This window comes from Euprymna scolopes, chromosome 6 (genome assembly GCF_053919585.1).
Source record: "Euprymna scolopes isolate OS-2025 chromosome 6, ASM5391958v1, whole genome shotgun sequence".
Classification (NCBI taxonomy): Eukaryota; Metazoa; Mollusca; class Cephalopoda; order Sepiida; family Sepiolidae; genus Euprymna; species Euprymna scolopes.
In genome coordinates this window covers 124,092,756-124,118,222 of record NC_136487.1, presented here as the reverse complement: position 1 = coordinate 124,118,222, position 25,467 = coordinate 124,092,756, and the positions used below count along the sequence as shown (strand labels likewise).

Genomic DNA, 25,467 nt, shown 5'->3' with positions numbered 1-25,467 from the left:
ATTTTACTTTTACTCTCTCCCACATTTTACTCTCTCTCTCTCTCTCACACACACACTTTTACTCTCTCTCACGCTTTTACTCATTCAAAGAGATGTAACTCAAATCTACTTTTTATCAAAAGAGATAAATATGGATATTTTATGTATATATATATATATATATATATATATATTTCAAATAAAATTTTCTGGTCAAATATAATTATTAGCATGAGCCATTAATGAAAATCCATGGATTAAGGAAATAAACATAATTTTTCTCTATATATTCCTTGTTTCAAACAACAAATTCTTAACTTGAATATATGTGTATATATTTTGATTTACAGAATTTAAATTTAATCATTAAACTTACATATATATATAAATTTCGTATATTGCTAGTTCCTAATGTTATATATATATATATTTGAAATATTCCTTGCTCTAGCCTAGCAGCAAAATCTATCCTCACTTGGTGTCCGAGGCAAGCTCTTTTCTTGGATTTGCAACTGTTTGATTAGCTGCTTATTGGATGAGCTTTCAGTCTCAGCTGGGGGGTCGCAGGGAAGTGTTATTGCGTTATTTCTGCTCTTCATCAATGACCTGGTCAGTGCAGCATCTCGGTTTAACTGCGACGACTTGACTGTGTTCCCAAGCTCTTATGCCGATGACACACAAATTTCTGTGTCACACTCAGACCCTTCATAGTGTCGGTATACTTGCAGTTGCTGCTTGTTTTTGCATCTGAGTGGACAAGGGACTGAGGTATGCTGTTTAATCCAGCAAAACAATTGCACTATTGTCCTCTAAATGCCTCTCTACTGTTCCTATCCGTTGGATTTGGTTTCAAGACACATTTGTGCCATTCTTGAAATTATCTGGGAATAATATCTAGTATCTCATCTCAGGTTTGATGATCATTTGTCTTGTATATTCAACAGGATGAATAAGAAGTTTTACATGTTGCATATCCTGAGCTATGAAACTCCTCATCAATGTCATTTGCTGACTCGGCTTTAGAAGGCAATGATTCGTTCTCATTTAGAATATGGGTCCCTAGAGTTTAGTGGAGTTGGCAGTGTTCTCTTGAGTGTCTACAATATCGTACCATCAGATACATACTGCATATTCCCTGCTATGACCCTGGAGTGTATATCTGCTTGGATTAGATTTGCTGTTTAGTCATCGGAATATAACGTATGCATCTGTTGCCTACAAATTATTTCATGGTTCTTACTCCACTGCAATGCTTAAATAGTGTCCTGTACTGCAGCTGAACAGACCAAACATTCAACGATATATAATCACATTAGTGTTTGCTCAGAGATGTACCAGCAATCTCCTTTTTCATTGTGTTCTACATTTCTGAATGTGTTGCCTCAGAATTATGTGAATTAACATGTATCACTGTCACGTTTTCAGAGTTCTGTATTGGCTAACTAAGTTTTATGCATTCCCTAATTAGTTAAGTAACCTCTGTCTACTGCTGATGGTATTTATGAGCATGGCTTGATATATATATATATATATATATATATATATATATATATATATATAATAAATCGCATTATTTGCATTTGATAAAATATCAAATATTTAAAAGTCAGGCTTATTTTGTCAATTCTGATGTCATTGAAATGTATTGCATTATTAAGAAATAGCAAAAACGCTGAATGTAGTTCTGAAATTCTAGTGAAGTATTCAGATAGGTTCACTTATTTATATTCTCTCTTTCACTACATACATTGTTTCCCGTAATGATGATTGCATATGCATGAAGCACTTTAGGTATGAAAAATTAACATTTATTGAAAAATTATACTTATAAAGCCCCCTTTAAGAGATTTAAATTGAGCTTTATTTAGTGAACTGGAGGTCAACTGTATCATTCCAAACTTTGTTGAATGATCTTCTCGTGGCTGTTGATTATGACAGCCTGCTTACATAGTTTCATAAGTATATTAATTCACTTCCATTTAAAAGGGGATTGCTGGTGGCAGAGAGGAAAAACGTTAGCCTACAAAGCCAAGATTGGATTTGTTGGCTGGGTTTGAATCTACCGACTAGCAGCAACTATCACTTCCTGCACTGATGATTGCATAAACAGGAAGCACTATTGTTTGTAGGCATAAAAAATTAATACTTATTCAAAAAAAAACATATATATTTATAAAAATTTTTGTACCTACGGACACTACTGTTTCATGTTTTCGCAATCATGTGTGCAGGAAGTGACGATTGTTATTGGTCAGGAGATTTGAACCCAGCTACGAAGTCACCTTTGGCTCCATTTGCTAGGATGTTACCTCCAGACAACCATCAACTACCATGAGAATTAAAGGAAATTAAACAACTATAAATGCCAAATACGGTCACAACATTAAGACAGTTAATAGTGTTCAAATGACTGGAAATCATGAACATTGCACAAGGCCAGCCAACCAGCTTTTTATTTCCCAGACAGTGTCCAATTTTAATACTTCTTAAAGGGGCTAATAAATATAAATAATTATTTTTATACCTACAGACACTAATGTTTCATGTTTTCACAATCACCAGAGCAGTAAGTGATGGTGTGTGTATATATATATTTCAGAATAACATTATCTAACAATCAACTGGTATGGAAACCTGTGATTATAAGTTTTCCACCGGGCATATATATATATATATATATATATATAAATTCTTTTACCGGACCCATTACATAAACAAAAAAAATTGCTCCAGGGAAATGCCTACTTCGGACCATTACCTTGTGATATGGATTACTCAAAATACAGTTTGGATCATTTTACAACACTGCTATTAAAGACATTCACTTCGGATTTTACTGTGCAATTTGGATGTGAATTTTTATATCCTTTTCATTAACTTCCTTTACTCCATGACATTTAAATACTTAAACAACTTTTAATTGTGATTTTCCATGTCTCACTGACTATAGCAAATAAGGTGTAAACCATTATAACTATTTGCTAATATTTTCTCTGAAGAGATGGTAGACATTGAAATCCTATAGGATAAGGAGTTAAAATATTTCTAATGTATTCTTTGTCTTACATAGAATAATAAAAATCTACTGATATGAAATTCAAACATTTCACTTCATAAATTTTAAATTCATTGAATGACTAAAGTTTGTATGTATATATATATATATATATATATATATATATATATATATATATATATACCAGGCATTCACCCACAATTTTAGAGGCTCCAACCGAGAGATCTTTTTTGTATTCTAATCATCTTTTTAAGTTTATATCTCCTTTTACACTTGATACACTAGGTATATTCCTCAGGCAGTTTTTGAAATTTGTTTTTTTTATGAGCCTAGTAGTTCCATTGTATTATTATATTACAGATGGAGATCTTTCTAAGATTTCATGTTGTACATAAGACCTTGATATTTAGTTATTTTTTTCTTCTCAGCTTTAAGCCAACATCATTAGGGACACTGACTTCAACTAAGGTTGCTACTCTCTTCCTATTGTCCAATATCATTGTCAGTTTTAACAGCTTTGTTTTCTAAATATGTAGTAATTGCATAATCATAGTGGATGATACATAGCTTACTTTCAACAGCTTTTCTAGTATATGTTCCCAGGACTTGCTACTAAACTGGATATTCATTTTTTTTTTTTTTTTTTCTACAGGGTGTCCAATGAATAGATTTATGCAATTCCATTTTGTCGAATTTTATAGTATTTATCAGCAAAACCTTACGACATTTTGAAATATCACTTCCATCATTTAATGCAGATTGAAGAATGGATTCATTTTATTAACTTTCTGAAGGGGTTTCTTTCATATTTTTTGTATTTCATATTTTAGTATTGCATGATGAATTTGAGGCAAGAAAAATAGGCTTTATTTTTTTTATAGACAATTTAACTTTGCATATAACTTGAAGAATTTCCTCCAGTTAAACATAGCGGGAGTGCCTTAAAGTTGGGTCTCACATTAAATTTTGATGTCTGCACGAATTTATCATCTCTTTAATTCTTGATCACTTATTTATATATATATATTTTTTTTTTTTCGGAATGTTTGAGATGAACATTGATAATTTGGTTCATTTGAACTAGTAATCTCATCTTGGTTGTTATTTTAACAATGTTTTTGGCTGATGTAACCTTCAGCCATCTTCATATTCATCTTTTCAAACTTTGAAACTTTATCTTGAACTAGCAGGACCTGTGGAAATTCCACAGGGGACTCATACATATATATTTATGTTGGCATTCTGTAGACAGCGTAAATGGAGACACTCTATTATTGTAGCTTTTTTAGTTAAAACTGCAAAAGTATTTATCTAAGCTAGCAGGGATGCCTCGCGGAGCCCAGTTATAAAATGCCCTTAAATATATTTTAATTTATGCAGATTTCGTACATATTATAAAGTTAATTTTCTATCGATTCTTATTGATTATAAAGTTGTGATTTTAAAGATAAAAAAATATATCCATATGACTTGGATGAATCAGCTTAAAACAAAACTTATGAAGAATATATATATATATATATATATATATATACAGGGTGTCCACAAAGCTTGGCTACATTATGCAGCCAGACTTTGTGGGCACCGTGTAGATTATGCAGCCAGACTTTGTGGGCACCGTGTAGATTATGCAGCCAGACTTTGTGGGCACCGTGTAGATTATGCAGCCAGACTTTGTGGGCACCGTGTAGATTATGCAGCCAGACTTTGTGGGCACCGTGTAGATTATGCAGCCAGACTTTGTGGGCACCGTGTAGATTATGCAGCCAGACTTTGTGGGCACCGTGTAGATTATGCAGCCAGACTTTGTGGGCACCGTGTAGATTATGCAGCCAGACTTTGTGGGCACCGTGTAGATTATGCAGCCAGACTTTGTGGGCACCGTGTAGATTATGCAGCCAGACTTTGTGGGCACCGTGTAGATTATGCAGCCAGACTTTGTGGGCACCGTGTAGATTATGCAGTCAGACTTTGTGGGCACCGTGTAGATTATGCAGCCAGACTTTGTGGGCACCCTGTATATATATATATATATATATATATATATATATATAACCGGAGTTCCTCCAGCTATAACCAGCTATTCTTCATAAAATTCTTCCTTAAATACAAGGTTATAACAATCAAATGACAGTCACTCAGAAAAAAAAGATGTAAGCGTGACACAAAATAACACACATGCTATCGTATTAATATATAGATTAGGAACCTACATGGAATATTGAACAAAACTCATTATTCGTATCATATGGTTGAATTGTTCTTATGCTGTCAACCATGATTTATTAGAAGTGTTAATTCTATGTAATGTTTAGTTATAACCTGTAATAAATTCTCTCAAAACTGATTGTTTATCAAAACCTTTAACCATTATATCATTTGTTGACATGAGTTCAATCTTTACTCCCGGCATTAATTAAGATTAATATAAAATGATTAAAATTTCTATCCTATCATGGCTGAGAGAACAGGAACAATCTACTGACATGAATTAAACAAAGTGTTTAATGAAATTGATCACACAACATGAAAGGCGAATGCAGTCTGGAGAATGAAGTGGAGATATGGCAGAAGAGTTGATGTAAGAAAGGTTTGAAAGTAAACAGCACTGTCATGATGAAGAGCTGAAAGCAGCAAAAACAGTGTACTGCAAAAATCATCCACATGCACAGTTCCCAAACGATAACATAGGTTCAAATTGTGATAAGATGTATGAATCTCAAATTAGACTGTCTTATATGAGAATTTATGAATAAAGTCTCTGAATACCCGATTTGAATGATGGCCATGGTAATCAGTTCAAAATTCCGTATAGATTCTTGAGTTTGAAAAAAAAAAAAAAAAAAAGTGCAGCTGAAGAAGTTAGAAGTTACATTAGTTCAAATGCTGTGAAAGTAACAACCGAGATGAGAAATAAGTCTGAATGATGCAATCATTATCTCAAAATGTTGCCACTAAAAATAATCTCAGTTTTGCAATGTTTAGTCTAAAAATACATTAGCATGTTGATCAACAATCAAGTTTTTTTTTCTTTCTCCCATTACATATTAATTGAATGTTTAATGAATATCCTTGTTTCTGTTCACAGTAAAAACAAATAAATTAGATTTTATCATTGTGTTGCCATGCTCACACAAGCTGATATGCAAGTCAATTATAGACGTTCTTCAATATGTTTAAATACCTGTATTGAACAAAATATCATATTTTCTTTTTTTTTTTTTTAATTGAAATTATTTTTAAATATTTATCTTTTAATATAAATTTTACTTTCTTACATTTTTGTATTATGCTTACTTGTTATCCTATAAATTTCATATTTTTAATATATATAATTATCTCAATGATTTCTTGTGCTTGTCCAGAAATCCCCCTATATTAAAAAAAAACAAACAAAATAAAATGAAAACTGATATACATACCCGTGATGAAACAAAAACAGCATATCCCAAAAATTACTTGATCAAGTAGTTATATTTTCAGGAAGAAAAAAAAAAAATCATTAAATGATTACTGGGAATTCGCAGTTTAGTACATAAATCTCACAAGTTTGAATTATTGAGTTATCTCCCTTTTTGTGGTGGACAGGCAGCCATTCAAGTTACGCATAAACTTTATTTTCTTATTTAAAAATAAAACTATTTGATCAATTTATGCAATTTGGAATATGATGTGTTCGTTTTGTCATGGATACACATATTATACAGATTATTTAAAAAAATATTTTTTTAATATACAGGAAAATTCTGGACAAGAACCTGATTTCTTTATATATTCCATTCATCTTCTTGATACATTGATATTGGAAGATTCCATTAGCTAACATTATCTTTGTTTTATAAGAGAAGAAATATACAGTACTTATACAAATATTTGCTAATTATGGTATAACACTTTTACAGATTTGTAGAAGTTTGCATGTAACAAGTAAAAAAAAAAAATATCTCCACTACAGTGGATACTAGCAAGAAACACACATTTACGTGAAAACATGCTTGAAGTCATATGATTTAAGATATATTCATATATTTTTGGCAGCAAGTCATTATCAAGGCAAGTTTGGTTAAATATGACAGTATTCTTTTTTCTTTATTTTTCTGTTGATTTTCTCTATTTGTCAAGCATTTCATTTAGTTCCAGTTCGTAAATTTTGTATCATGTAAGTGAGTGGATTTCTGTCATCCATTGTTTTGTGTGTGTGTGTATATATATATATATATATATATATATATATATATATATATATATAAAAAGAGGAAAAAATATCTCCAGGAGATCAATAAAAACAAAATTTATTTTGAAGAAATTAGATTGTATGAATATACTAGAATTTATTTAAATGATGCAGATAAAAATAGTCAATACTTAATTTTATAATCTGAATATGTATGTATATATCTGTGTGTGTAACCTGGTTCATTTTACCACTCGAGAATAGTGGTAGGAGTCCTTCATGTAATATTGAGACATATTTGGCAGAATTGATGTTTCCTTCGTACTCCACCAGGGCTGTGACCATCACTTCAAATTGCATCTCATACCATAACCGAGAAACCCCCATGTTTCAATTTTGGCTGCAGTCTTTTTAAGTTTGTGAGTCTTCCTCTGATATTCTGGAGGTTTACCATACAGTGGGGGGTGGGGTAGATAGTTGCTTAGTCATGTCATTAGTAATACATTTAGGAAACGTGAGATCTGTTGAAAAACAAAACCGGATATAAAGAGATTGTGGGCCCTGTACATCAATCTTCTAGAGATGGTGTCACAAATAAAAGTCCTGCTTCCAATTTAAGAGTCAACATGGAAGTAGTAAAGTTCAGAAAACTGTCATAAGAATGCTCATGTCAGTATGCAATCTGATCTTACTTGAGATAACAAAACATGAATAATAATAAAAATACATCTATTCATTGGCAGACGTAATAAGACCCTCTAAATATTTTATTAACCTATTATTCAAAGTTAAACATTGGGTTTAAAGTGATTTCCAACTTTTTTTTTTTTTTTATCTGTACCTCTCAAGAAAATTTTTCTCCAAACTTGCACCTCCTAAACATTTATCTTGTGTTCAAGGATATGTTTTACGAATTTTGATTAATATTTTATCAAAAGAAAATCATAACTTTATTCTTCAATATAATTTTAAGTAAAATTACATATGTAATCAAGAAACGAACCATAAAATAATGTTGGAATGAACCTTAAAAAATGTCTTACTGGAAATAGCATTAACAGCTAAATCATGATAAATAGTACAAAGACTAGTTTTCATATGCTTAAAAAAAAATTAATTTTTTTGTTTGTTTAAATAACAGCTACAAAGTTTATACATTGCAAAAGCAAACAAAAATCACAAAATATTGCCAATACCCTATCTTTTATCTAAACTTTTCTTGCACTCTCTGGAATATAGTTTTGAACCCCTAGTTAGGAATCTCTGGTTTAAAAGAACCGTTTCATAAAAGCTCTGTAATTCAGCTGTTTTTAAATTGTAAAGAATTGTGAGACTGCATTTATGTCATTTTAATATTGTTATATATTACACCCCCCTCCCAAAAAAGAACCCAAAATAATCAAACTATACAAAACTTCTGATTTAATCCTTTTTTTTTTTTTTCTTTTCAATTCTCTTTAGCTGAACAATCAGGAATTGGTTCGAATACTTTTTCTATATTTATCCATAGCTTAGCCAAGAAACCCCAAATCTTTAGCACTATGTTTTCAGCTTCTTCTAGTTTAGTATGCCAAGCATTCCATATTCCAGCATGTCGATCACGGAGCTGTCAATACACAGAGTGCATGGCATAGAAAGCTTTGAACCGTTACAACTGAAACCATTTCAGAGTAGATATAGTTTCGAAGAATCCATTAGGGTATGAGAGAACAGGCACTTAGGGTGTTGTTCACTGGTATGGAGGTGCCACCATTATTTCTTTCATCCATTTTCCCCCTCCCCTCTGCCTTTCCATTCTCTCTTTTTCTATTTAAACATCTTTTCAATTAATATTATAACTAACTGCTGTAACCTCATTTATTTTTTATTTTTTTTTTATTTATTTATTTTTCAGATCTTTGGTATGAAAGGCATTCAAAAATGTTAAACTGAAAAGTCATTTTTTTCTGTAATCTTTTTTTTTTAAATTTAAGAATTTTTTTTTAATGTAAAATCTTTTAAAATTTAATTTGAAAATTTAAGAAAGAAATTAATTTTTAAGATGAAAATTTTCAGTTTAATTTATTTTAATTAGAGAAAATAAATTCTGGTTGAATAAACAAACCAACTAGTTGTTTTGTAAGCAAAATGAATTGCGTTTTTTAATTTTTGAGATGTGGATAGAAAATTCATATTTTTGATTATTTGGACTACTGTTCTCATTTTCAGTGTTATTTGCACAATATTTCGGTTGATCTAACCTCCAATTTTCTTCAGGTGTACCTTCTCAAACTAGGGAATCTTTTCTGTTGAACTCTGACATCTGCACAGAATTTCAAACGGAAACCCTTTATTTAATCTACGGGGTTAGTATGTTCTTGTTCAGTCAGCCATCAATGAATAGAAGTTCTGAGTAATTCGCAATTGTATTTTGAGTGTTGCCTGCACTGGGGATTGAATCTTCAACCTCCAGAAGAATGTATCTCCTGACTGAATTTTATCATCTACTTTAACCACAAATGAATTTGATTTATATAAGCAAGAACACAGCTATATAAAATATATAATGGTCTCTTTATTTGTTGTCAAACAGATCCTAAAATAATGAGTTCTCTCTGACTTTATAATCTTTGTGGAAAATTAGTTGGAAATGTTTTTCTAGATGCAATATCAAACAATAGTGAGAGTTGGATGGAAAGCAGTTTGATTAACTTCATTGAGAAGCTATTGTCATGCATCTGTCTCTGACCTTCCATCCTTCAATAGCTGTTTATTCTTTGCCTTACCCTTGAATGTCTCCAAGGACATTCAATCATAAGATTATAAGTACTATAATTATTCATTCATAAGATTATAAGTATAATTTTTAATTATAAGTGCATTTTATGTTTTATGGACATTTGGAACTTTGCCTATATTTATTCTAATAAAAACATAAAACAAAAAGGAAAAATACATAATTTTTATTTATAAAGTATATATTTTAAGTTTCTTCAAAAAATAATGCCTAAGCAAAGTTGGTGAATTCGTTTTGAACTCCATTCTTTGATTTGTTTTCATTTCATGAGTTGCTGATTATTTTGATATTTTTTTAACGACCTTCTAAATGGTCAAACGTCAATCCATGTAAATGAAACCATGGTACATCTCTGAAATATGTAAGATACAGTTTTTAAATAAATAATTTGTAAATGTGGAAGAGCTATAAGAAGGCTATAGCAATGCAGGGAACCGGGTGTTAAAATGTAATGTATGTACAAACCAAAGAGGGTCTGGCAGAGTTTTTTAAAAAAATATTTTTTATATCTTCATATATAGATTTATTTTTCAGATAGATCACAAATCACAAATACAAAACAGTAAATTTAGGTACTTTTGACATGAAAATGGATAATTTTTATTGATTGTTTAAATTATGAAAATAACCAAAGTGAGAATAGTAGTTTAAATAATTCAAATAATATTTAGAAATTTTACTTTAAAAAAATCCATACATCTTTGTTTTATTTTGTTACTAGATGTACCTGCTGTTGCCCGGTATTACCGGTAACATTAAATTCGGGACATGTGCATGCGAGTATTATGTTTTTCCTAAACAGTTCACTTCTTGTAAGTAAAAAAAAAAAATAAAAATAAAAACTCGAGCTGAGATCAAAACCAAAACCTAAAGACAATGAGTCAAGTACGATAACCATTAGGCCAGCTTGACATGATATTTAAAGTGTTTTCAAACTTATTTTTAACATAAGGAAGCTGTCATGTGGACAATTAGTGTGTGTGTACAGACATGAAACAGTTGACAAACAGATAAAAATCTGTCATGTACCAATTTTTCAATTTTTACCTTTAGCAGCTCTTTTTTGTGGATAAAAACCAATTAAAAAGTTTTTCACATGTCTGAATACTCTATATACCAAATTTCAAATCTGTAGGTCAAAAATTTGTTGAGTACATAGGTTGAGAGTTGTCTACACATTCTCACTTTTATAGAGATATACATAGATTAAAATAAATAGTTTAGGTGTAGTGCAAAACCTGCACTAAGCAAAATTTTGTTCGTAATTCAACTGGAAATAGAAATAAACCATAGGCATTCAAACAAGAGTGACCCGCTTTTAGTCTATCACTTTTGAGCGCCTTTTATATGCAAGATAATTTTCCCTCTCTCACTAAAAACAAAACTCATAACATCAATAATACTAAAAAAAAAACCCTAAAAAAACAACGTAATCCAATATATTAAAAATGTGTATTTACATTTGTATGATATCATTTTGTGGTGTAACATTTGTTTTCTTGTCCAGAATTCTCCCTATATCAAAAAACGAAAATAAATAAAAAATTTGTATGATGTACATACCTGTGATGAAATGAAAAAAAATATTATATTCCAAAAATTATATAGCTTTATCAAGTAGCTTTATTTTTTCATTTTTAAATGGGAGTTTGTAGATCTTACAAATCTCACAACTTTGAATTGAGTTATATTCCTTTTTTTTTTTTTCAAAATGGTGGAGAAGACAGCCACTCTTAGGTTACTCATAAAATTTATTTATTTTTTTTAATTTAAAAATAAAACTATTGATAAATTTATGTAATATTTGGAATATTATATTTTTGTTTTATCAAAGGTACCTACATGATATAGATTTTTTAAAAATTTTTTTGCTTTATAATATGGGGGAAATTCTGAACAAAAGCAATTCTTTTTTTTTTTAAATTAAAATCTTTTGTATAAGATTAATATTTTTCTATGTATGTAAAAAACTTTTAAACTAATTTTTTTTTTTTTTGGAGCGGGGGGGGGGCGGGAATGTTGGATAGGTGGTAGGTTTGACACATGCAATCAATTTTATGTGGGGCAACACTCTCATGAGCTAGCACCAGCACAGTTATCTACTCTTATATTATTATCTGTATATTTTATTTTCTGTTTAGGTCCTGCTTTTTAGAAGAAGAAAAATTGTGTTACACTTTTATATACTTAGATGCAAAGTTTTGCACATAATATTTTAATTTCCAGTTCTTGTCCAGAATTCTCCCATATTAAAAGGAAAAGAAAAAATTTGTACATACCAGTGATGGAATGAAAATATCATATTCCAAATATCACATAAATTAATAGTGTTATTTTTAAATTAGAAAAATCAAATTTTATGACAATTTGAGATGTGACTGTCTTGGCTGACATTTTGAAAAGTTATTTCAAGAAACAAAGGAGGATAACTCAACAATAATTCTTCTTACATTTATGTTGTAATGCCTACGAATTCTCATTAATCATTTAATAATGATTTTCTTTGATATTTTCATTTTTTTCACGGATACATACATCATAGAGATTTTTTCTTTTCTTTTCTGTTTTTTAATATGGGGAAATTCTGGATAAGAATCAAATTTCTTTATAATTCTGGCCTTCTATTCTCCAAGGGAGGTAACTTAAAAAGTTTGTAGTACAGCAGAACTTTGTGAAAATCCCATGGTTGCTTACCTTCTCTTTCTTTTTACTGTAAATTTCCAACTAAATATTCTTTAAATAATATAACAAATCCTACTTTTAAGTCGATCATTCCTTTTATGACATCCTATTCATTTTTGGAAAATTGAATTTTTGAAATGGCTAAAATCTAAATTTTTGCCAGCCAACAAGATTAGATAACCATTAATTATTTTTCTGTATTTCATCTTTGGTCATCTGACAATCACATTTTTTCACAAAGATGTGGAAGACAATAACATCTGTACATATGAAGGAACAAGTGTATTATAGATATAAAACTAGATAATGCTCAATAATAGATAGAGCTATATTATAGTATACATTTTGTATTTATACAAACACTGGCTATGTATGTGCATAGATGTTTCAGTGGCAACTTAATTCAAAGTCCAGCTTCTTCAAGCTATATTAATGTTTATCCTATATTTTCCATCTTATTCCAAAATGCTTCTACGAGCTGGCACATTTTCAACTTCATATACGGTTAACATATGCACCTTTTTCGGCTTACTACTAGAGAGTTCTATGTGTATTAACAGCAAGCACAACCTTGTTAAAACAATATGAGGATGGACTTTTTACTTTGAGGAAAAAAAATATAAAAAAAGTCCAAAATTAAAAAACTCTTTCAATCTCTAATAAAGGATTTTAAATCTGAAATTAACGAGTATTTCAACTAAAAAAAAAAAAAAATTAAAAGAAAGATATTGTGAGATATTCTTGGCCTGATGATGTGATTTTCCCTAGCAGGGTGGTCACTGAAACATATTTGCATATGTGTAGCCACTAATTTTCATTCAACATATATATATATATATATATATATATATATATATATATATATATATTTTGCATCTTAGCGTGTTTTTAAGACAATTAGTCTGTTTATTCTATATTTTTCATAATATTAATATATCTTTCTTTAGATCAGTTGAAAATATCTATGTAATAAGAATTATGATCAAAGGAGAAAATGTTTTGAAAACACTATTAATGATAATAATAAACACTACTATTAATAATAGTAATAATATGATATGATGATTATAAATATTGTTAAACTCCACAAATGAAACAATACTATTTTACTGATGATGATTATTTCTTATTACAAAGCTTTTGCAGCTTTGCTAATAGCGCCTGCAACGTTTATGGACGTTTTAAATCTTTATGTCCAAGGTAAGTGAGAGGTCATTGACTAAATACACTTGGACAATCATTTGGATGAAAAAAAAAAAATAAATAAATAGCATGTAATTGGGTCAAATCATCTTTTAAAGGTTTTTCAGTTGGTTGTTTTATCTTGAATTATTTTTTCTATTAATAAATAGGCATTATTTTATCAAAAATTACTTTTGCTATAAACATTACTTAGAAGCAGGGTTTTAACATTGAATGGATAATCTCTCTCTGCGACTCCAAAGTGGTTAGTATAGTGGTTATGTTTTGGATTTTAGCATCTACTGAGGTGGCTGACAAGGCTGATCCTGGCTTTGAACTGCCTTTCACAGTGAGTGCAGGCAACTCTACTTCAATTTGGAGAGTTGGCTTGAGAGTGTTCTTCTCTCTCTCTCCTCTTTCTCTTTCGAGATCCACATGCCGGTTAACCTAGAAGTCGGCTGTACCTTGGGCAATGGTCAGCCTCCAGGTTTGCTTTCACAAGATCCTTATATCATTTTTTCTGATCTCCTTGCGTGCACCTTCTTTCTTTTAGCTGCCCATAGTAGAGTTGTTTCTGCAACCAGGAATCCGACATCCTAACATGGATCAACCACCTCGGCTCTATGTAATGTATATTACAGTATATAAAAATATGATAGCACTGATGAAGAATGGTTGAATATGTTATATATCAGCCAATGGCTTCCAAACTGTTTCAAATGAACAAAAAAGAAAAAATATGCTTCACCAGTGTTTGCACCTAACATCTAATTCAGTAAAGTTAAACAGAAAAAAAATATCTTATACTAGAAAGTTCAAAATAAATAAATAGATCAATTAGTTTGAAAAGGAAAGGAAAATAAAAACAGAAAATTAATAAAATAGTGAAGGATTTTTTCCTGACTTTATTGAAGACTTTGTTGGGTGGGGTCCAACTTATTTTCTTTTCTGCTTTTTCCAAAATGTTTGAAATCATTTTGATGGAATTGATATATTTATATGCAAATCAATACACGTTGGTCTTTCCAGAGAGGAAGATATAGTAATCCACTGACTCTGTTTTGCTGTATCACAGCTCTTCAGTGTGACTAGACTAGCACCCATCCCTAGCCAGGAATTGAACCTGCAAGCACCTAGTTTAGTCGGCTGTTCTACTCACTGAGCTATGGAATCGCCCCCCCCCCTTATCACATCATACACGCTCAACCATTGTTTCATTGTATCACAGCTTTTCAGTGTGGCTAGACAAGCAGGTCCATCAAGCCGAGATCAAAACTCAATTGTTGAATTGGCAGTCGGCACCTGCTAAATTTAAGTTACATCTCAATGTAAATTTAATGTAAACATAGTTAATTTCTAGAGAGCTTGAATTGTTTTTGCCGAATGAGCAATGCCCCTCTCTCTATATATATAGTGAATAAATGACAAAAAACTATATTCCAAAATTCATGATGTTGACCATCTTATAATTTATTCCTTTAATTCAGTTGGCATTTACAATTCTTGACAATGTTTTGCCGTGCAAAATCAAGTGATTGATTTTGCGCTATGAAACAGATACTGTCAAGAATTGTAAATGTCAACTGAATTAAAGGAATAAATTATAAGATGGTCAACATCATGAATTTTGGAATATAGTTTTTTTGTCATTTATTACCTATATTGCTCTGTAATTACATTGAGCTTCTTAAATAAGGATTGGTATATATTATAAGAAAATATTTCTACAGAAATATATATATATATATTTGTTCAGAAAGTATGAGAGAATATATAATTATTTCCACAGCCAAACCAACATCGCAGCTCACAAGAGCCGCGGGTTACTTGATCTGTGTAAGTTAGTTGACATTCTTGTGTGTGTGGCGAGTTTGCTCAGTTGATAGTGCTCGCCTAGCATGCAAGAGGCTCGGGTTTCAAATCCTAAGCTCGGATGTGTCTAACTGATGATCCCAAATGAGGGCAAAACTTGAGTCTTGGACTTCCAGTTTGTTGGCTTTCTTGGCTCTTTTGGGCTGCGATGTCGGTTTGGCTGTGGAAAATAATTATATATATATTTATTTATTTATTAGAACATATACACATACCTATCTTTTTATATATCTGTGGCTAATTATTTGATGTATTTATGAGGGGAAAGTGTTCCATATTGACTCAAATAGAGTGTTTGCAGATCTTTTTCATTAGACAAAATGCAGTTTGTTTGAAAGTGACACCATATATCTACACTCTTGCTTCAAACTATTATGTTTTTATCTTGAATGTATTTTTCCATAAATGAAACCCTCTCTTTTTTTATGCTGCATGTTTTTTCATTGTTTTTATTTTTTTATTTATTATTATTAAGTCAACCTTTTTGAATGAACTAAAATTTGGGTTTTGACCAATTAAAAAAAAAATTGATTGAAATTGTTTTGTGAGGGAATGCACGCTTCTTTGCATGGTGTTTGTAATTGGTGCTCAAACACACATATCACATGCTGTGTTATTGTTTTCTATGTATAAATGACTAAAACTTTATATATAAATAAAATTATATGAACATTGTAAGGAGTCTATACAGATCAATCAACATTTTCATGTCTCATCAAGACTCTAAATGAGTCTTGTACTCAGAAAATAAGTTTAGAATAAAATTTTCCCAGAAAGCAGTTGAAAATACGAAAGGAAAAAAACATTTACTTTTTTTTTTTTTTTTTTTTGTAAGCATAAACCCCCGCTCGCAATGATCATCTGGGCAAATGTGTACATGGGGCTTATTCATTCACCTCGCACCCCCTTTCATCCAATGGATATATATATATATATATATATATATATATATACACATTTTTTTTTTTAAGATTGAGGTATATATTCCATAAATTATATTCGGAATTGTACCAAATATTAAGCTCAATGAAAGTGAATTCTCACTTCAGAGCATGTATATCATTAATAATAATTTCAAATGCCAAAATCAGTTCACACTCATAAATTGTTTTTTAAGGTAGGCACCAGAATTTTCAGTATGTTAAGTCTTACACGTCTCACTGAATAGTGAAAGGCAACTAAACGACTTTCCAAAGACGAATGGATATTCCTCAAAAAGAGCTGTTTAGTGATCTTTTGCTATTTAATGAAACATGTGTAAGATGTAATATAATGGGAATTCAAGTGTCTGCTTAAAAAAAATTTGAAAAACTAAAATATATGAGTGAAATTATTTCATCTTTTGGGATGATAGTTAATGGTGCAATATATATATATATATTTAAAGTGATGGTTGTGTAGTTCCAACGAGAGAAAAAATGTATATTTAAAAGAGTGTAGCCAACAACAATTGTGGGTTTTTTTTAAAGGTTTTCATCATATTTTTATTTTAAAATGTTTTTATAATGCGTTTCGAGCTTAGGGTGTGCTCTCTTCAGATATTTTCGTAAAAAGTTTTTCTTTAAAATGGGAGTTTGTGGATATGCCTCCGCTGATATTAAATATGTTTTTCATAGTGGCGCGATGCGTGTGTTCAGTGTTTAGACGTTCTGTCTCCAAGTGTAAGTGTTTTCACTGTGACCGGTCAAAGTTAGTTTCAAAGAGTGTTTTTTAGTCCATATGGTGAAGGTTTTTATGGCTTCTTTAGGGTTCTTTTTTATTTATTAAAGACTTTCTTTCCCCATGTATAGCATACACTCACACACAATTCCATACGCATACATATATATTCATGTACATGTACACATGCACACGCACACAGGCACACACACATACACACACGTACATACATAGAAATATATGTAGGAGCATACATATATACACATATACATAACCACCTACACACCCACACACGTACTCGCATACATCCACCGCTAACAATTATTTTTATTTTTTTATTTTTTATTTTATATATATATATATATATATACACTTTTTTTTTTTTTTTTTTTTCCACCAAAACACGCATGTATATATGCGCTTAATCATTCAGACATATGTACACGCACCCACACACACACAAGTAAGATGGAGAATAATAGGTAGAAGATATATATACACACATACACACATATATGTACACACATATATGTATGTGCACATACACTCACAAACATCCACATACTATGTAGGCACATACACATACACACACACATGCACACACACAGACATATGCAGGGGCTCACACATACGCGTATATCCATATTCACACGAACACATTTACTCACTCATACATGTGCATACATATGTATATATACATACATACACACATACATACGGATGTGTATATACTCATCCACCCATATATATATATATATATATATATGGGCACATGCACTCGCAATCCCACACACACATACATATTCATACATCCCACCTTATGTATATATTGGTTGAAGTTTCCTTTCCAATCCATGCACATATGCATACATGGATTCGGTCACCCAAACATAAGTGCACGTATACATACAAACAAGATGTAGCATAGATAACAGATGATATATAATTATACACACACGCATACACAATCATATGCGTACACCCACGCACATACACATATACATACGCACACATGCGCGCACACACACACACACATACGTTTAATTTCTAGTTGTTTGTTTAGTTAAGAGAAATGGTACTGTACTGGGTATGGGCGCGCGCACCCGCGAAAGTGTGCGTGTGCCCTATTGTGCTTTTTTGTTGTTTTGTGTGTGAGGGTTCACACCTACCCAAGCATGCATGCGTGTAAGTGTATTTTGTGTTTTGCCTGTACAGCAATGGGAACGAAAATGGCACCGACTTACGCAACCCTTACATTAGCCTACCTAGAAGAAACCCTATATAAAAAAATAGAACAAAAATTTGGCCACAGCACTAAAATACTGTTTGTAGAATCATGGAAAAGGTACTTAGATGACTGCTTCATCCTATGGAAACCCACATGGGGGACATCACAGACTTACACACCATACTCCAGAACCTACACCCAAAAATTAAATTCACCATAGAACAAAGCTCTACAGAATTACCTTTCCTAGACATACTGATAAAGATTAAAGACAATAACATTATCACAGACATTTACCGCAAACCTACAGACACCCAACAATACCTACACTTTAAAAGTCACCACCCTAAAAGCTGCATAAAATCAATTCCCTACACCCTAGCACGTAGAATCTGCACCATAATCACGGACAATAACCTTCGAAAAATCCGACTCAAGGAACTACGAATAAATTTAAGAAAAAGAAAATACCCATCACAACTTATAGACAAAGGGATCCAACTTGCGACAAATATACCAGTAGAAGATTTGAAAACCCCTAAAGAACGAAACAAAGAACAAATCCTAACATACGTCTCCACACACAACACAAACAACCCTGAACTTTTCACAGAGATAACGAAAAACCTCGTCCTACTTAACCAAAACAGCAAACTAAACAATTTCCTTAAAACAACAAAAATAATAAAAAGCAAACGCCAACCCAAAAACCTAAAACGCATTCTTACCTCATCCAAACTCAATCAAGACGCAACAAAAGGAGTCACAAAATGCAACAAACAACGATGTGGAGTCTGCAACATAATATTAGAGGGAAACACATACACATTTGCGAACCCCATACAAACATTCAAAATTAAAAAAAACCTAGATTGCACCTCAAAAAACGTAATCTATGTAATAAAATGTTCAGCATGCGATAAATCCTACATAGGCGCTACAAAAAACCTTAGTAATAGAGTAGCCCTACACCGATCCAACATCAAAATCGCGGAAAATAGACACCTACATGTATCACAACATATACACACATGCAGTGGAGGCAGATTCGAGATAATGCCCATCTTCCAAACTGACAACTACTTCTACTTGCTAACTCAAGAAAAAAATTTCATAACAAAGTTTAACCCCGCCTTAAACGTCTCTCCATAATTATACACATAAATAGGCAAAACACAAAATACACTTACACGCATGCATGCTTGGGTAGGTGTGAACCCTCACACACAAAACAACAAAAAAGCACAATAGGGCACACGCACACTTTCGCGGGTGCGCGCGCCCATACCCAGTACAGTACCATTTCTCTTAACTAAACAAACAACTAGAAATTAAACGTATGTGTGTGTGTGTGCGCGCATGTGTGCGTATGTATATGTGTATGTGCGTGGGTGTACGCATATGATTGTGTATGCGTGTGTGTATAATTATATATCATCTGTTATCTATGCTACATCTTGTTTGTATGTATACGTGCACTTATGTTTGGGTGACCGAATCCATGTATGCATATGTGCATGGATTGGAAAGGAAACTTCAACCAATATATACATAAGGTGGGATGTATGAATATGTATGTGTGTGTGGGATTGTGAGTGCATGTGCCCATATATATATATATATATATATATATATATATATATATATATATGGGTGGATGAGTATATACACATCCGTATGTATGTGTGTATGTATGTATATATACATATGTATGCACATGTATGAGTGAGTAAATGTGTTCGTGTGAATATGGATATACGCGTATGTGTGAGCCCCTGCATATGTCTGTGTGTGTGCATGTGTGTGTGTATGTGTATGTGCCTACATAGTATGTGGATGTTTGAGTGTATGTGCACATACATATATGTGTGTACATATATGTGTGTATGTGCGTGTATGTGTGTATATATATCTTCTACCTATTATTCTCCATCTTACTTGTGTGTGTGTGGGTGCATGTACATATGTCTGAATGATTAAGCGCATATATACATGCGTGTTTTGGTGGAAAAAAAAAAAAAAAAAAAAAAAAAGTGTATATATATATATATATATATATATAAAAATAAAAAATAAAAAAATAAAAATAATTGTTAGCGGTGGATGTATGCGAGTACGTGTGTGGGTGTGTAGGTGGTTATGTATATGTGTATATATGTATGCTCCTACATATATTTCTATGTATGTACGTGTGTGTATGTGTGTGTGCCTGTGTGCGTGTGCATGTGTACATGTACATGAATATATATGTATGCGTATGGAATTGTGTGTGAGTGTATGCTATACATGGGGAAAGAAAGTCTTTAATAAATAAAAAAGAACCCTAAAGAAGCCATAAAAACCTTCACCATATGGACTAAAAAACACTCTTTGAAACTAACTTTGACCGGTCACAGTGAAAACACTTACACTTGGAGACAGAACGTCTAAACACTGAACACACGCATCGCGCCACTATGAAAAACATATTTAATATCAGCGGAGGCATATCCACAAACTCCCATTTTAAAGAAAAACTTTTTACGAAAATATCTGAAGAGAGCACACCCTAAGCTCGAAACGCGTTATAAAAACATTTTAAAATAAAAATATGATGAAAACCTTTAAAAAAAACCCACAATTGTTGTTGGCTACACTCTTTTAAATACATATATATATATATATATATATATATATATATATATGTAAATTTTTTATATTTTATAGAGGGAATTAAACCTGGAGTCTAAAGAGCAAAGTTTATTTTAATGTATTAATAAATGTATTAATACTCTTAAAAGAACAGTGCCCATAGTGCTGTAGATATATAATAAGCTCAATAGGTATATGTATCCTAGAGCTATTTTAATATTGAGTATAAAGATTAATAATTATAGATTATGAATCAGTTTTAAAAGGAAAAACAATCAAAACTTCAAGTTGATTTTGTTTGTCTCTCCTTTTGAAACTGATTCATAATTTACAATTATTAGTCTATGTCAAAACAATTTTTGAATTATCCTGGTTGCGATTAATCGATATATACTTTTAATAAAAATAGATATCATTACATACCTAACAGATGTTTCAATACTGCAGTTAAACATAAGCTCAATAATTAATAGAGTAGTTCTAAAGATTACAAACAAATTATAATTTCAAATATTTAAATCAAGTTCTGGAAACATTTGCACTGCTGTGCAAATCTTGTTAAGAAACAATACATTGGAAAATAATCTTTTTTTTTCCTTTAAAAGTTTTTTTCATCTAAAAAAAAAAATGTTTCCAACCCCCCCCCAATGGCTTATGATATATCACAATGCTTAACCCTTATGAACTGAATTATAATGTAGATTATTAAAACAAATATTTATTGTTAATTTTAATTAGTTTAAAGGGTAATGATACTATGATTGTTTTCAAACTGGAAAATTTATGAAGTTTAGTAGTTAAACTATCACTGAGAATTTTTGCATTTCATAAACTTACCTTGATTATTATCTATAGTGCTTGACAAAAAAGTGTGTTTCTGACAACAAACGAAATCCTCCACTCTCTGAGAGAGATGGCAGCATACTGAATGTAAACAATGGACAGTTGCAATCTGGAGGTATCTGGTATCTACCCAGATACTGAACTAATACGTACAAGGCGTGTTAGAATCAATTCCAACTTTATTTATGCAATTATATTCATTTATTTACAGCTGAACGAATTAGGTCATAAATGCTTAATATAATGTTATTCAAAGTTGTAATATATCGATGAAATCTTCTTGCTATTCAAAACTTTAGATGTCATTTTTACTTAAAAAAGTAATTTTATTTAAAATGGATGTCGTTTATTTGTTTCTGGGACTCTATTCGAATATTTAAAATTATAATTAATGTGTAGAATCTACTAATGAGAGGGGATTAAAGAAATATTGCAAATTCTTTAAATAGAAGCTTATCAAGTTATAAAAAAAGCTTAACTGTAAGGTAGAGTATAATATATAAGAATTATAGACAAGGAGGAGTCTATATTGATGCATATTGATTTGTCAGTTCAATATGAAAAAATGAGAAACATCAATGAAAATAGATTATGGATGCTCTTTATGCTTTGGCATTTCAAAGCCTAATGCTTCTCATCAGCCTTCCTAATCTAACTCTAAGCTAGTTGTCACATTTTCTGTTTGTCTCTCCCTGCCCACCCTCTCTCTTTCTCTCTCTCTCTCTCTCTCTCTCTCTCTCTATATATATATATATATATATATATATATATACGGCATAATCACGTTGACACACCGGTTCTCGTCAGATCACCGAAGTTAAGCAACGTTGAGCCTGGCTAATACCAGATGGGTGACCATTTGGGAATTCTAGGCGCTGTATGTGCTCTCCGCTTATCTCGGCATTGTTTCCAGTCGTCTTGTACCTCAACTTGCCACTGGTATGCAACAATGTTGACTCAGGAGAGGCGTGGTTAGAGGTTGCGCAAGTCTTGCCACACAAATTTCACGCGCAGGCACCCTTACAGTGGGTATCCATAGTCTGTCAAGACTGATGGAAGCCTTCATATATATATATATATATATATATATATATATATATATATATATATATATATAGACAAAATAAAATATATATTGGTGTATATTGATTTTGTCAGTTCAATATGAGAAACATCAATTGCAATAGTTATGGCTGTTGCTTATGCTGTGGCATTTCGAAGCCTAATGCTTCTCATCAGGAGAGGAGGAAGGAGTTAGGTTACATATATAGGAGATGTAACAAATAGCCTAGAGTTAGATTAGGAAGAAAATGCTAAAATACATGAGATAGAAGGGCGATAATAAAAGAAGGAAGGTAGCGAAGGGATTCGGGAAATTCATATAATTAGTGGAAGGGATGTGTTAAATATAATAAAAATAAAATTGAAAAACACAAATAAAAAAAATTTAATACAAAGAAATATATATATTCCAGATTGAAAAATATTCAATACTAGCAGTTCAGTCTGGCTTTGCTCGGGCCTTATGTACTGTTCATAACTTTATGTGCATATATATATATATATATATATATATATATATATATATATTAAAAATTTTGATTCATGTCCAGGTAACCTACATCTAAAATTTCAAGTGTTTAGACCCAAAATTGATGGAAGAGTTTGGTAGAGACTGTAAAGGTCAACTCTTTCAACTTTGACCTCTTGCCAGCCAAAATTTCGGCCCAAAACTGATTAAAAAGCTTGCTATATGTCTGAATACCCTTTATGTAAAATTTCAAAAGTTTAGACTAAAAATTGGCTGAGTAATTTGGTAGAGACCGCAGAGGTGAAATTAAAAAAAAACTTTGACCCCAATTTTTAACCCCCCCCCTCCCTTAACATTTATTGTTCTGGGCTCAAATCAAATGAAAAAGTTTGATCCATGTCCAAGTAACCTACATTTAAAATTTCAAGTGTTTAGACCAAAAATTGGGTCGGTAGAGTTTTCAAAGGTCAAATCGTTTAACTTTGACTCCTTGACAGCCAAATTTCTGGCCAAAAACCGATTAAAGATTTTCCCAAATCTCAATACCCTTTATGTCAAATCTCGAGTCTGTAGACTGAAAATTGCCAGAGTAGTTTGGTAGGGAAATGTACACGCACACACACACACACACACAATTTCACTTTTATAGATATATTGATTATAACCATTGAATTCCAACAAGGGTCGTTGATAGTGCTTAATGAAAGAGAGCAAATTTATAAATTTTTTTATTTTCTTTATGTAAATATAGTCATCTTGCTATATATATATATATATATATATATATATTAGACACACAGTAAAAAAAATTGGAATATAAATTGAAAATAGAGAAAAAGAATGAAAGACGGATCGATGAAAGCATAAAAAGCATCCATAACTCCTATTTTCATTGATATTTCCCATAGTGAACTGACAAATCGATTTACACAAATATATATTTTATTATCTTCAAATTATTTATTTTCTTTATACAATGTTCAGGCGCCCAAATACAAGAAGCAATCTACCCAGGTTCCCCAGTGCAGAGACTGAAAATCAGCCATTTTAAATTGAATACATATAGTGGAGCTGATACGAGCAATGTGTTGTATGTCCCTTCCCCCTTTGATCTAATGGTCACTCAGACCACTTGAAGCATTGCCGATTTGTTTGCAGTGGAAAAGCTGAAATGACTATCTCAAACAAATCATTACAAATAGATGTGGGATAAAAGTCATGCAACTGATTTGTTTTGCTGAACAATCAATGACATTTTGAGCTGAAGATAAGCAGTTCAGTCAATTTGTCTCTATTTTGATTATAAGCTTGTTCTCTGTTGTGATAGAAGTGCTTCTTGAACACACTATTCATTCAAGACTTGTAACTTTTCGTCAGTTCATCTATTGAAGTTTAACTCTGTAAAATGTTAGTTGACCTTGGATTTTCTGTAGGTCCTGTTTGTTGTCTAATAGAAGTTTATTCCAACAGTACCCTCATAGTTTTATTTATGACATTACAAAAAAGAAATTCTAAAAAAAAACCCAAAATAATCTATGTTTTAAAAAGCCAATAATAAACATAGTTGATGGAAGTTGGCAAGGGATCTGAATGGCATAGGTTTTTTTTTTTTTTTCAATTATAAATTTTAAAAATTCTTTTTTTTTTTTTTTTTTTTTTATTATTCAGACTACTGTTCTCAAGCTATTTTCTTGCAATGTTTTCGTTCAAATAACCTCCAATCTTCTTGAGTTGCATCTTTTTGAACTTAGGAATATTTGTTAAATTGGGAACCTATTTGTGATGGGACAATTCCCCAAATTTTTCCTGATTCTAATACAATTACCGATTCTGATTCTTTATAAATTTCTAAATATTTAACTATAAAGTTATTTTTCCTGATTACCATAAAAGC

At 31.3% G+C, this 25,467-nt stretch overlaps 1 protein-coding gene and 1 pseudogene across 4 annotated transcripts in view; both read left to right on the top strand.

Annotated features, from left to right (window-relative positions):
• The window catches only part of LOC145277924 (piezo-type mechanosensitive ion channel component 1-like), a 562,742-nt gene that overhangs the window by 304,108 nt on the left and 233,167 nt on the right, over nt 1-25,467 (top strand). The gene's annotated exons all lie outside the window — the stretch shown is intronic.
• Nucleotides 22,810-22,926, top strand: LOC145278422 (5S ribosomal RNA; annotated as a pseudogene).